Genomic DNA, 11,646 nt, shown 5'->3' with positions numbered 1-11,646 from the left:
AATTTTATCTCAGCGCTCTGAGCCTCGCTGCTTACTCTTCACCCTACGCTTCATTGCAACTGTGAGGAGTCCCTGTACAGAAACCGCCATCATTTCCATCTTTTACTGCATCGTCATAAGAAAATTATAACAGACAATGCTGCTAGTTAGGTTTGCGCTCACTGGAACCAGTAAGATTTACAGTGTGAAAGATAAAAATGACTCTTCTAGACAGGAGTTACACAGAAGTCTTTGAATCTGTCTATGGACACCATGCTGTATGTCTGTTAAAGCTAGTGGCACCAGTTGAAAAGGTCTCCACGCCAACAAACCTGATTTAAAAGCTACAATCCCCCTTTTGCTGAAATTCTGTCTACACCCCAACATCAGAACTGATGTTTAGCTTGTTTACTGACAGATTTAATTCTGTTCCGAAGTCATTTCTCTATTATCAACGACTCCGTAACCTGGGAGAAAGACAATTTGATGTTTTTTTAAATAATGATCACTTTGCAATGCTTTTCATTTGGATTACACTTTTTATTCATTTGGGAAACCGGGATCCTGATTATTGCCGTTGTTTTAAGATGCTCTTTGCATTTTTAAATGACAATGTTAGTAAAGCACAAAACCTTCGTGAGGCCAATCAGCTGTAACTATGCAGAACGGAGTCAGGCGTTGTCCTGAGTGCCTTTTCCTGAGGGGTAGAGGGCACTTTGGTTTTAATCTGTTTTTCAGAAAGTCAGATGATTTATAGCTACCAGTGTCGTATCTATGAATATGCCTTCACCCACTTGAGTTGGGGAGTTTCCATTCATGTGCAACAGGTTACCGTACATTAGGAGCAGCTGCAGACTGTAATGAGTGACAGTAATTGTCCAGGTCAGTGTAGTTTCGTCAATCACTGTGGCAGGCGGCTGTTATTTATGAAGTTTTGCCGAAGGGCTCAGCCTTGCTTTTGCCTTTCTGCCTTAAATTATTCCACAAAACTTTATATTGAAGATTGCGAGGAAGTTTTAAGTTGTCCATTTTGTCTGCTTCGGTTTTGAATAAGAATAAAGCAAATTCTTACAACCCATCCTCACCTCTCACCAGCTGTGCTAACGGCTATAAACGCTTCCAGAAAGTCGATGTTTGTGTGACGCAGAACAGAAATGCTCATGGCTCTAATGTTTTGCAAAATGAATATGAACAAGCACAGTGTGAACCGGGATCAACTGCAGGCAGTGACTGTGTTTCCGTTTACATTACAAAGACAAAGCTTGGTGTGGGGAGGATATCAAAATTAACCTCATATGGGCTGGTTAGCTTACATTGTAAATATAGTATTGTTTACAAAGGCACTAATACTGCTGCACAGCAGTTTATAAAGTTTCACATCATTTTATTATTAGAACAAAGCATGAAGGCACCAAGTTTTTTCCTCCTGATGAATAAAGCTGAAAACTATTTTCCAAGTCCAAAATGTTTCATTTTGAAACATGCCCTGTGATGAACTGGTGACTCGTCCAGGGTGTACTTCAACTCTCACTGAATAACCACTAGACACGGGCATCGGCTCCCCGTTTGAGCAGGATTTAGATGAGCTACTCCTAGACTCCAAACAGCCATTTTTATCTCCCTCTCATAGTAAACAAACGCGTCTCGAGCCGCAAAGCTCACATGATGCATTTGAGAAATAGAGCTTTCCCAGGTTTACAGAGACACGCTCTGTGCTCAGTTTAGTGGCTAAACCGCAGAACCTTCTTATTTCTTAGGTTTTAGAACAAGGGAGACGATTAAAGTACAGAGAAGAATACATTTTCTTCAATCACAAGTTCAACATTTAAGGGAAATTAAGGGAAAACAGGCAGTCAAATGACAAATAAACTAAACATTTTTTGTAACATGTCAGTCTCTTGAAATTGCATACAGATATTTTATGGAAATGGAAAACCAACCAGTAATATTGGTTGGGAAACCAACCAATATTATTTAAGTCATTAAGAGATAATATGGAGAACCCCAAGTGGCACAGGGTGACAGAGTTAGCTATTGGAAAAAATATGAGTTATAAAGCATAATATCAGCCTTTTTCTCAGAAGAATGGGCAAACTGAATGTCTTAATTGTAGTGCAGACATTAGAGACCACATTTTTTAAACAGTAACTCAAGAGGTTCCAGGAGAACATTGCATTGTAACAAGAAAATTTCATTTTCTCAGTGAATTTACCATTGTGGCCGTTTTGGCTTCAGCCCAAAGCTCTGGGGGCGCATCGCAGGCGAATTCTGCAACAAGTTTGCAGCATTGGCAGGTAAGCAGATTACTTTGCCCAATGAATCTTGAAAATGATATTATATTGTTGGCTGGGAGTGCGCTATTTAACAGTCATTAACTCTTAAACTGTAATTTTACAGCTTTTCTGCATCACTGCGTTGTATATTGAGAACATCAGCCGGTGCAACTTGAAGAGCCAAATCCACTTTTATTTATTTACAGCTGTGATTTTTTATTATTATTATTTTTAATTGAAAGTACATTTTGACTTTCAATCTAAAGTAACAGCTTCTTTTCAAGCACATAGACGTCATAAATCAACATATCAGTCAAATTCTGTAGCTCTGGCTAAGCTACTAAAATATTTTTAGTTTTTTCCAGTGAAGTCATTCTTTAGTTGAATGTGACGGTGGAAAACATGAACCTTTCTTGGTGAAACTCTACATGTTCTGTATGAAGAAGAGGGACCCCAGATCCTGATGCTTCCACCGCAACATTTAAATGTCAACAAGCTGCCCCTTTGGTGAGACTTGTAAATTCTGCTTTTGTAAAATTACCACAGGTGCCATCATGTGTAAAGATCAGGGGCCCCCTGTTAAGTAGGCAGTTGTTAGGAAATTTCCACATATTAATGTCTCATTAATTGTTTTTGTATTCAGCTTTAAAGAGCTGGATTTATTGCATTGAAGCAACAAAATGAATCTTCTTCTAATCAATAACCAAATTCTTATGTAATTATTTTTAACTCTAACCCCGAGTAGCTGGACTTTCCATTTGGACAACGTAGCTTCAGTGAGATGCGTTTCGTATTCATCTAGCAGTCATGCTCACCTTTAAGGTGTTGGAGGGGCTTCCTGCATGTTCACGTCACCTAACCCTAACCGTGTTTCAAAAGAATTTGGATTTTTTCTTTGTTACAGAACTTTTATTTTTTATTTTTTAATTTCTTCTTGCCAGTCCTTGGTGAATTAACTTCTATGTTTTGGGATTTTGTTACGCTGCAGGGTCTAGTTCAACTTCAACTCCAAATACTTTTACAGTTTCCCTTCAGCTCCATCCGATACGTCGTAGACTGAATCCTCCTGCTGAAGTAAACCATTCTGAAACCACAACACTTCCGCCTCTGTGCTCTATAGTTGGTAGCTGGTTATTTTCCTAGAAAGCTGTGTAACATTCAATGCAAAAATGTTGTTATGGTTTTATATTCAGACAATTCATCTTTGAATTCATCTGTCAAAACAAAATTATTCCAGACGTTATGGACTTTTTCTATATTCTCTTTGGGAGACTTCAGTTTGACCTTTATGTTTTTCTTAAGTGAGCAACAGTTTCCTTCTTGCACACCTCTGTGTTTTCTATCTAGCTGTATTGGTAGGCATTTTCACATTAAAGTAGCAAGACCCAGCAGACATTTAAGTTTTTTTTTTTTTGTTTTTTTTTGTTGAGACATCTTTTAGCATGTTTCGGTCTGCTTTCAGGGTGAATTTGCTAACATGGCCAGACCAGGGCATGCTGGTTGTTTGAAAACTCTTTATATTCCTTTACCAGCCCCATAAACTGCAACTAAAGTTATTTATTTGTTTGTCTTTTTTTTTTTTTTGGTGGCCTCAGACACACAAAAATGACTGGTGAAATTAACACAGACAGTAAAGAGCATTGAGAAAATTTTAGCTTTTTTTTTTTTGGTTCAGAACATTAAGGTAAATATCTATTGATCCAACAGAAAAATCTTAAGATTGTTTCTCTATGTCGTTCATATTTCTAATAGATGAGATCCTTCAATGTCAGTGAAATATGAATTAAAATACAAGTATGAAAGGGTCACTATTACAACATGATAATAAAATCTGCTTTTTTTATGACAAAAAGAAAAAGTAAAAGGTCCTGGCATGAAACAGTAGACTAAACATAAAATATTTAGACCTAAAAAAAAAACTAAAAAAAACTGTCCAATACAACATAAAAAAAATTGGGAGAAATACCAAATTAATTGATCATGAATTTAAACTGAAAGATGATAGTACAAGTTCAAACTTTTAAAAACAAGACTGGGGGATTTAATTTACCATGCAAGTTCAAAATGGACTGTAAGCTACATAATTTTTGTAGCCATCAACAATGGTCTGGTGTAATCATGGCTGGGAGAGGCAGAACGATACCAGAGTTTATTTCAAACCGGTTGGTTTCCTGTCACTATTAAATATAGTCTGGAAACTTCAACAGGGTTGAAGTTGAGGCCAAGTAATAAACTGAATGTAAAACTGTTTTAATAATATTTAATTCCATTTAGACGTAGGTTTTGGATCATTATGCACGCAATAAAGTAGTTTCCGCCATTACTGTTGGGTGAAATGGAAATTGGGTGGGATGTTTAAGATCACTGCGATGGAGTGGCGACCTGCCCAGACCGCAGCCTGCCTCTCACCCGTTGACCGCTGCAGACAAACACCAGCACTGCTCACGACCCCACTAGTGATAAGCACGTATGGATGGATGTTTAAGATCAGCCTGAGAACCACAAAGGCTGGAAAGTATCCTAACCTAAAATCTACATCAACACCGCCGTCACAATCCCCAGTCAACCTGCTGTAACATTAACCGTGACCAAAAAGCAAATGCTTGCCCTAAAATGAGTTGACCGAAATCTGATGCAAACCATATGGACGAATCAAATGCCTTCTAAAGAGACACTTTATAGTTAGGAGACAAAAACTGGGATTTCTCCACAATGACAAGTCCAGACAATGACCTGCGCAAGCTGTCAAGCCAGACGTTGGAGGCATTATGCTGCGGGGACGTTTCGCTATACAAGACTAGTTCTAAGACTAGTTATATATATATATATATATATATATATATATATATATATATATATATATATATATATATATATATATATATATATATCCATCCATCCATCCATTTTCTAACACCCTTGTCCCTAATGGGTTAGGAGGGTTGCTGGTGCTAATCTCCAGCTACGTTCCGGGCGAGAGGCGGGGTTCACCCTGGACAGGTCGCCAGTCTGTCGCAGGGCAACACAGAGACATACAGGACACACAACCATTCACACACACACACACACACACACACACACACACACACACACACACACACACACCTAGGGAGAATTTAGAGAGACCAATTAACCTGACAGTCATGTTTTTGGACTGTGGGAGGAAGCTGGAGAACCCGGAGAGAACCCACCATGCACAGGGAGAACATGCAAACTCCATGCAGAAAGACCCCGGGCCGGGACCTTTTTGCTGCAAGGCAACAGCTCTACCGACTGCGCCACTGTGCAGCCCTATATATATATATATATATATATATATATATATATATATATATATATATATATATATATATATATATAGAGAGAGAGAGAGAGAGAGAGAGAGACAATCTGAACCAAATATTAAATATCTTCTTCACATTCTATATGCTAAACATGGAGATTTAGACACAGAACAGCATTATCCATTTCTGCAACAGAACAGCAAAAAAACACACAAAAAACAACAAAAAACAAAGACAGCATGAGAGATAATCAGTCTTAAGTCCTCATCTAAACTACACCCCAGTCTGTCCAATGCCTGCCGGCTCTGGGGATTGTGCTGGAGTTTTAATCCACTTAAAAGCAGAGGACCTCTGCTGCTGTTTCCAAGGGGCTTGACCCATGCTGAATGTGCGTGCATGCACTAAAACAATGTATGTGCACAAATCCAGCCTGGCCTCATACACGCAACGCTTTCCAATGCACTCGGTGTGAAGCTGAATGCACAAGTGTGAGAATGTGTTGTAATTAATAAATTAGGTGCAAATCAGAGGGGACGCTCGGGAGGAAGAAATATAGTTGTCTAAAGCGGCTAAGTTGATTCAGATGGTGGTCCGCGTGTCCAAATAGGCCAAACTGGTAAATTGAGTGAACTAACCTTAACTGGATTTATTGAAGAAAGGTCAATAGGCATTTTCCATCTGTTATAGATGAGCAGATTTTAAATATCACCACAATTGTGAAGGGAAAGTCCCTTAATTGTTTGCCACAATGTTCATTTCAAGGAGATACCAACAAGAACAACAACAACAACAACAAAAAACGCAATATTGTGAAGAGATATTATAAATCAGCCATGGGGGGGGGAAAAACAACTAGTTTTTAATTTATAAATAAACTAAAATATTTTCCCCTCAAGTTTAAATGTGTTATTCTGCTCTGCGGACATATTGTCATACTTTTGCCTCTTCTTGCTCCGCCGTTTGTCGTTATCTAATTTGAAATGTACTAATTCCTTATTCTTGCGGCGGGAGGGCGAACCGCTGACTTGAACAGCTGCTTCATGACCCAAAAAACTGTCAGTCTTTCCCTGGAATAAATTGTGGAATATACCATGTTTGGGTACAGGGGGGGGGGAGCCGAGTACGTGCGCGGTCGGGGAAACGCGGTTTGATCGACAGCGTTCCCCTTTTGGTGATATGCTAAATTTTAAGGACTATGAAGAAGAATCAGGGCACGATGGCCCGTTTAAGGTGGGGAATGAGAAGAATGAAACACTGGCTTGGAGCTATCCGCCCCTGTGCTTCAGCGCCGTGTTTCTTGAAGACCCATAGTAGAATCAATTCAGCGAGAGGGGAGCTTGAAACCGTCCACTCATGCTTTCCTCCGAGTCTGAGAGAAACACAGTTGAAGGGAAGGCACAGAGCAGTCCGCCGCTCTACAAGCTCACAACAGGCCGGCTCCCTTCAACAGCGGAAAACAGCAGCTGAATCTGCTCAGAAATGTTAATAATACTGACAAAAACACACTGTGAAGATACTTAGTTGCTAGCATTGCTCCGTAGGGTTTTTGTTTTGTGACATAAGGTGATATTTGAGAGGGCTAAGTCACTGTAGAGCAAACTTCTCAGATTCTGAGTTAAAGAATATTTCTCTCAAGTCGTCCTGGGGCTCCTCAGCTCACTGCACTGATTTTTTAAAGTAGCATTTCAGACCTGGTGATTGAGATTACCAAAGAAAATGGTTGATTTTCTCATGCGTTTTTTTCCCTCTCTCATTATCCTTTCAAAACAGCATGTCACCACAGTTTACGTTTATGATTTAGATTTATTTGAAATGTCCTTCTTTCAAAAAGCTCATCATTTCATGCACTCTTGCAAAGTTTCTGGGCTCTTTGAAAGAGAAACAATCCCCCAGCATCACGAATCATCCAACATACTTAACAATAGCCATGAGTTGCATTGTCACACATATCCTTATATCATCTAGGGCCTTGCGTCTTTTCTATGATATAAAAAGACCTTCTCTTCTGCTCGTCTCTTTATCTCTTCCCAAGGGTTTTCAAGAAGGCCTGGGACTCATTCAGCCTTGGAAGGAAGCCAATTTTGGATTTGGTGAACCATTTTTGTGTTGCTAAGGCAGTATATGTGTTAGATCTTTACCCTGGCAGAAGACTGAGTGACAGCCTAATTAAGAATGTCATGCACTCTAACATGGTTCCCATGCTCTTTGAAGGAAACTCACACGGCATCGCAGATTGTTCACCGTACTTAACAATGGGCATGAGGTGCTTTGCCATGCAGTCTCCCAATATTATTTAGATCCTTGCCTCTTCTCTTTAGCTCATTCCTCAAGTTTTCAATATAATTTTTACATTTGGGATCTACATTTTTTTCCTAACATTTTACATGTATAATAATGCATATTTAAAGTGTCTTTCAAAACACTCTAGGACACCGTAGAAACAAGTCAACAACAACATAAGAAACCAGGAAACTATCATCAGTTTATATAAATAAAACATGTAAACAGATTTAAAGAGATGTGTTTTTAGGTAGTTTTTTAAAAATGTGATGCTATGATGAGAATGTAATTCAGCAATTTAGATTGGACTGAAGTTTGAGAACCCTGATCTAGAACCATGGGTTGGTGTTACTACACTTTCTTCTCTCCCATTTACCACAAAGGTTTCCTGTAGGAGGTCTGTGACATGAGACTACCATAGACGTAGGTTCATTTGATGTTTTGTGAACCATTTTGTGCCAATCTAGCTATGGATCATTGTCCTGATGAAAGTCCCAGTGACCACCCATTTTTCAGTTTTTCTGACAAATCTCTCAAAGATTTTATTTTTGAATTATTTCACGTTGGGGTGCCCTCTACAACGCTCCCAGAGCCTGTAGAGGAGAAACAGGCCCACAGCAATACAGATCCTCCACCGTACTTGACCGTGAGCAGGAGGTGCTTCCACATATTCATAACCCAGAAAGCTCAATACCAATCCCGTCTGGCATGTTTCTGTTTTGACAGAACAGTAAAAGAAGGCTTTTTCTCTCACTCCTCCCAAACAGCCATTAGACTCCTAATGTCTGTTATGGAAAGTCGGTGACCACAAGATGGCATTCTTTCCAACAGTCCTCTAATTTTGAGCGTGATAAATGTGGGTCCTCATCAAGCCAGTGCCTATTCCACTATACATTTGAAACAAAACGTCACGGACTACTAAACAAAAAAATGATGGATACTCCAAGCAATTTAAGAAGGAAAGTACACATGAAAGGAAATGCTAAAGCCAGGGATACTTTTGGCACTAATGATTTTGTAAACAAACTATTATTTGCCAAAGGGTCGCTTTTTCCCCCCAATAAATAACTGGTATGCAAAAATTTGAATACTTCCTAACATGTTCAGTGTGCTATTATGGCACAGCAGCACTGATTTAATTTAGGGATGAGTCCTGTAGTTTTTCTTTTGAAATACTTGAACAAATCCAAAATTTCCTATCAGTAAGTGACGTGTTCATCTTGCTTTCTGCAAACTGCAATGGTACAATTAAAATTTCCGCCAACGAATCCTCAATATCTTTATGTTACATCGCAGCCTATTGGTAAGGACTATGAAACAAACGGCGCCTCATCAGCCTTATGCGTCGATCCCTTCCATGAGGACGCCCTGCTTCTCCTGCTTCTCGCTCGTGTCGTTCGCATGCAATCAGCTTTGCAGTCTCATATCTCTTTACCCATCAGCTGCACCACATCAGCAAGAGGTGCCTTGCTTAAGGGCATGTGTTTACAGTGAAGAGGGTGAAGATGCATGCAGTGTAAGATGACACTATCAGGGAAAAAAAAAAAGTGGTGTAGTTGTCAAAGTTCCTCCAGTGCAGCAACTCAGCCCTGAGGTTAGAAAAACTCTTAAGCTTTATTTTCATATTCACCTGCTGGGTGCTTCTTTTTTTTTTTTTTTTTTTTTTTAAATCTGGGGGCTTGCCAAAGATTAGCTACTGAATTGCACACAGATGCGGAAATGTTTGTTGAGTCCAAACTTAAGCACAAAAACACAAACAACTGGGTTGCCCTGAGAGCAGAAATCTGCAGCATTTCGATCTGTTCGCCGGTGTCACACGGCGTTTGTGGCCCTGAGCAGACGCAAACCGAGGAGGTTTATTTCGCAGTCGCAGTGGTTTAACGGGAGTGTACGCTATCGTTATTATTTTTCTCCACATTTTCTATCCCATTTGCAGCACACTCACCTACTTGCACGCGCCGTGCCTGTAATCCGTATTTCATCGTGCTTGTGTATGCAGCTCAGAGAGAGAGAGAGAGAGACAGAGGGGTGTGTGTCCACGCCACCAGCAGCCCCACTCACCAATGTCACCTTCATGAGTGGCTCCATTGCGAGAGCATCCTTCAGAATGAAACAGATTAGCTTTGCAGGCAGGGATGTTGATGAGGTCATCACTTCCCAAGGTCACACTTACACACGTGCACCTAAGGGCCCACTGGCATTAACAGTCTCCACCCCATTCCCCCCTTACACACACGCACCTCTTCAGGTCCTGGAGAGCCTCAATTCAACCCAGATCTAAATAAGACCAAACGTACCACATCCAGCAGAATAAAAGCTCATTGTAACACTTGCTATTACTACCAATGTCGTTATATTACATGTCAGTGATTGATTTTAAAGTCCCTTCTCTGTTTTTCCACATACTAAGAGCTAAGATCTGATGACCTGAACCAGATTGTGAGTTTAGTTTCATCTGTTTTAATGGTCAAACAAGATTTTGAAAAACAAAACACAAAACGGGCCTTTTCACATTTTGTCTCAGTACAGCTACAGACGCCGATTGTGTTTTATTGAGATTTTATGCACTAGACCAACACAGGCAAAAATAATCTGAAAGTGTTTTGTGAGTTTCAGTCTAAAATTATGCTTTCCAGGGCTAATGTGAGCTTAATGCGACTCCAGCTGCACGACTTCGGGGTAGGTCTCTACTGGCTTTTCAGACAGAAATTCTTCTGCATTCCTTTTTGCAAAGTAGCTCAAACTGATTTAGATTCCACGGGGAGCATCGGTGAGAGTCAATGTTTAAGTCTTCCCAAAGAGTTGGAGTTAGGATAAGGACTTTGACTGGGCCATTTAGACATCAGAATCTCCCTCGACCTAAACCATGCCATTGCATCTGTGACTGCATCATTTGTGTTGTTGCCTTGCTGGAAGATGAGCATCTGCACAGGCCAATCCTGAGATGATCTAGAGAACATCTCAAGAAAACCTTTAAGGCCTGCTGTACATACCTGTTACTAAGGATATATCAATCATATTTAGATATGATCAATTGAAATGTATGTATGATAGAATTAAAATAACTTTTTAAATAAAGTGTCTTGAAACATTTGTTGTGAAACAGCGTGCGGTATATAAAAGCTGATATTAATTGGATAGGTCTGCCAGTTAAAGGGATCGCTTCCTTTTGGGTCTAACATACAGATTGAAGGTTTATAGATGGAGATGGACACTTCGATAACTCAGAAAGTCTTATTTCAAACAGTTCAAACACAGAACAGGTTCTGCCACTGCTAAATGAAGAGGAAAAAAAAAGGAAAACCCAGACATCTACAGCATGATGCTGCCACTGCTGTGCATCTCCACTGAAGATGTTGGCTTCATCTACCTTCCTATCAACCAGTAGTCTTCTAAACCTTTTATAATCAGTATTGTCACACTAATTTATAAGTGATACTAGTACCATTTAACAAAGACATTTTAAAAGCAGATCACAATGACTTTTACTTTGTCTTGTTGTGTTGACTTAGGTCTGGACTTTAACTGGACTAGAGTGCCCAGAATTAACTCTGGCCACCTCTTCCCACAGCATGATGCTGCCACCACCCATGTTTCATCATGGTGTGTTATTTTGGTCTTACTAGAGCACCTTCTATGACATTGGATTTGCTCTTAACTACAAATGTGCCTTCTTACGGCTTTCTTTAGGCAACTCAACCAGGATTTTGTCCTCAATAATAACTGGGCTAAGCAGCTACTCATTATGAATATCAGTCACTGCATCTTGTGTCTGTGAGCATCAGATTCTCTCTTGGGGTTGTGCAACTGTTCGGCGAACAGGCAAAAGA

Source organism: Gambusia affinis, linkage group LG16 (genome assembly GCF_019740435.1).
Source record: "Gambusia affinis linkage group LG16, SWU_Gaff_1.0, whole genome shotgun sequence".
Taxonomy (NCBI): domain Eukaryota; kingdom Metazoa; phylum Chordata; class Actinopteri; order Cyprinodontiformes; family Poeciliidae; genus Gambusia; species Gambusia affinis.
This window is presented reverse-complemented; position numbering follows the sequence as displayed.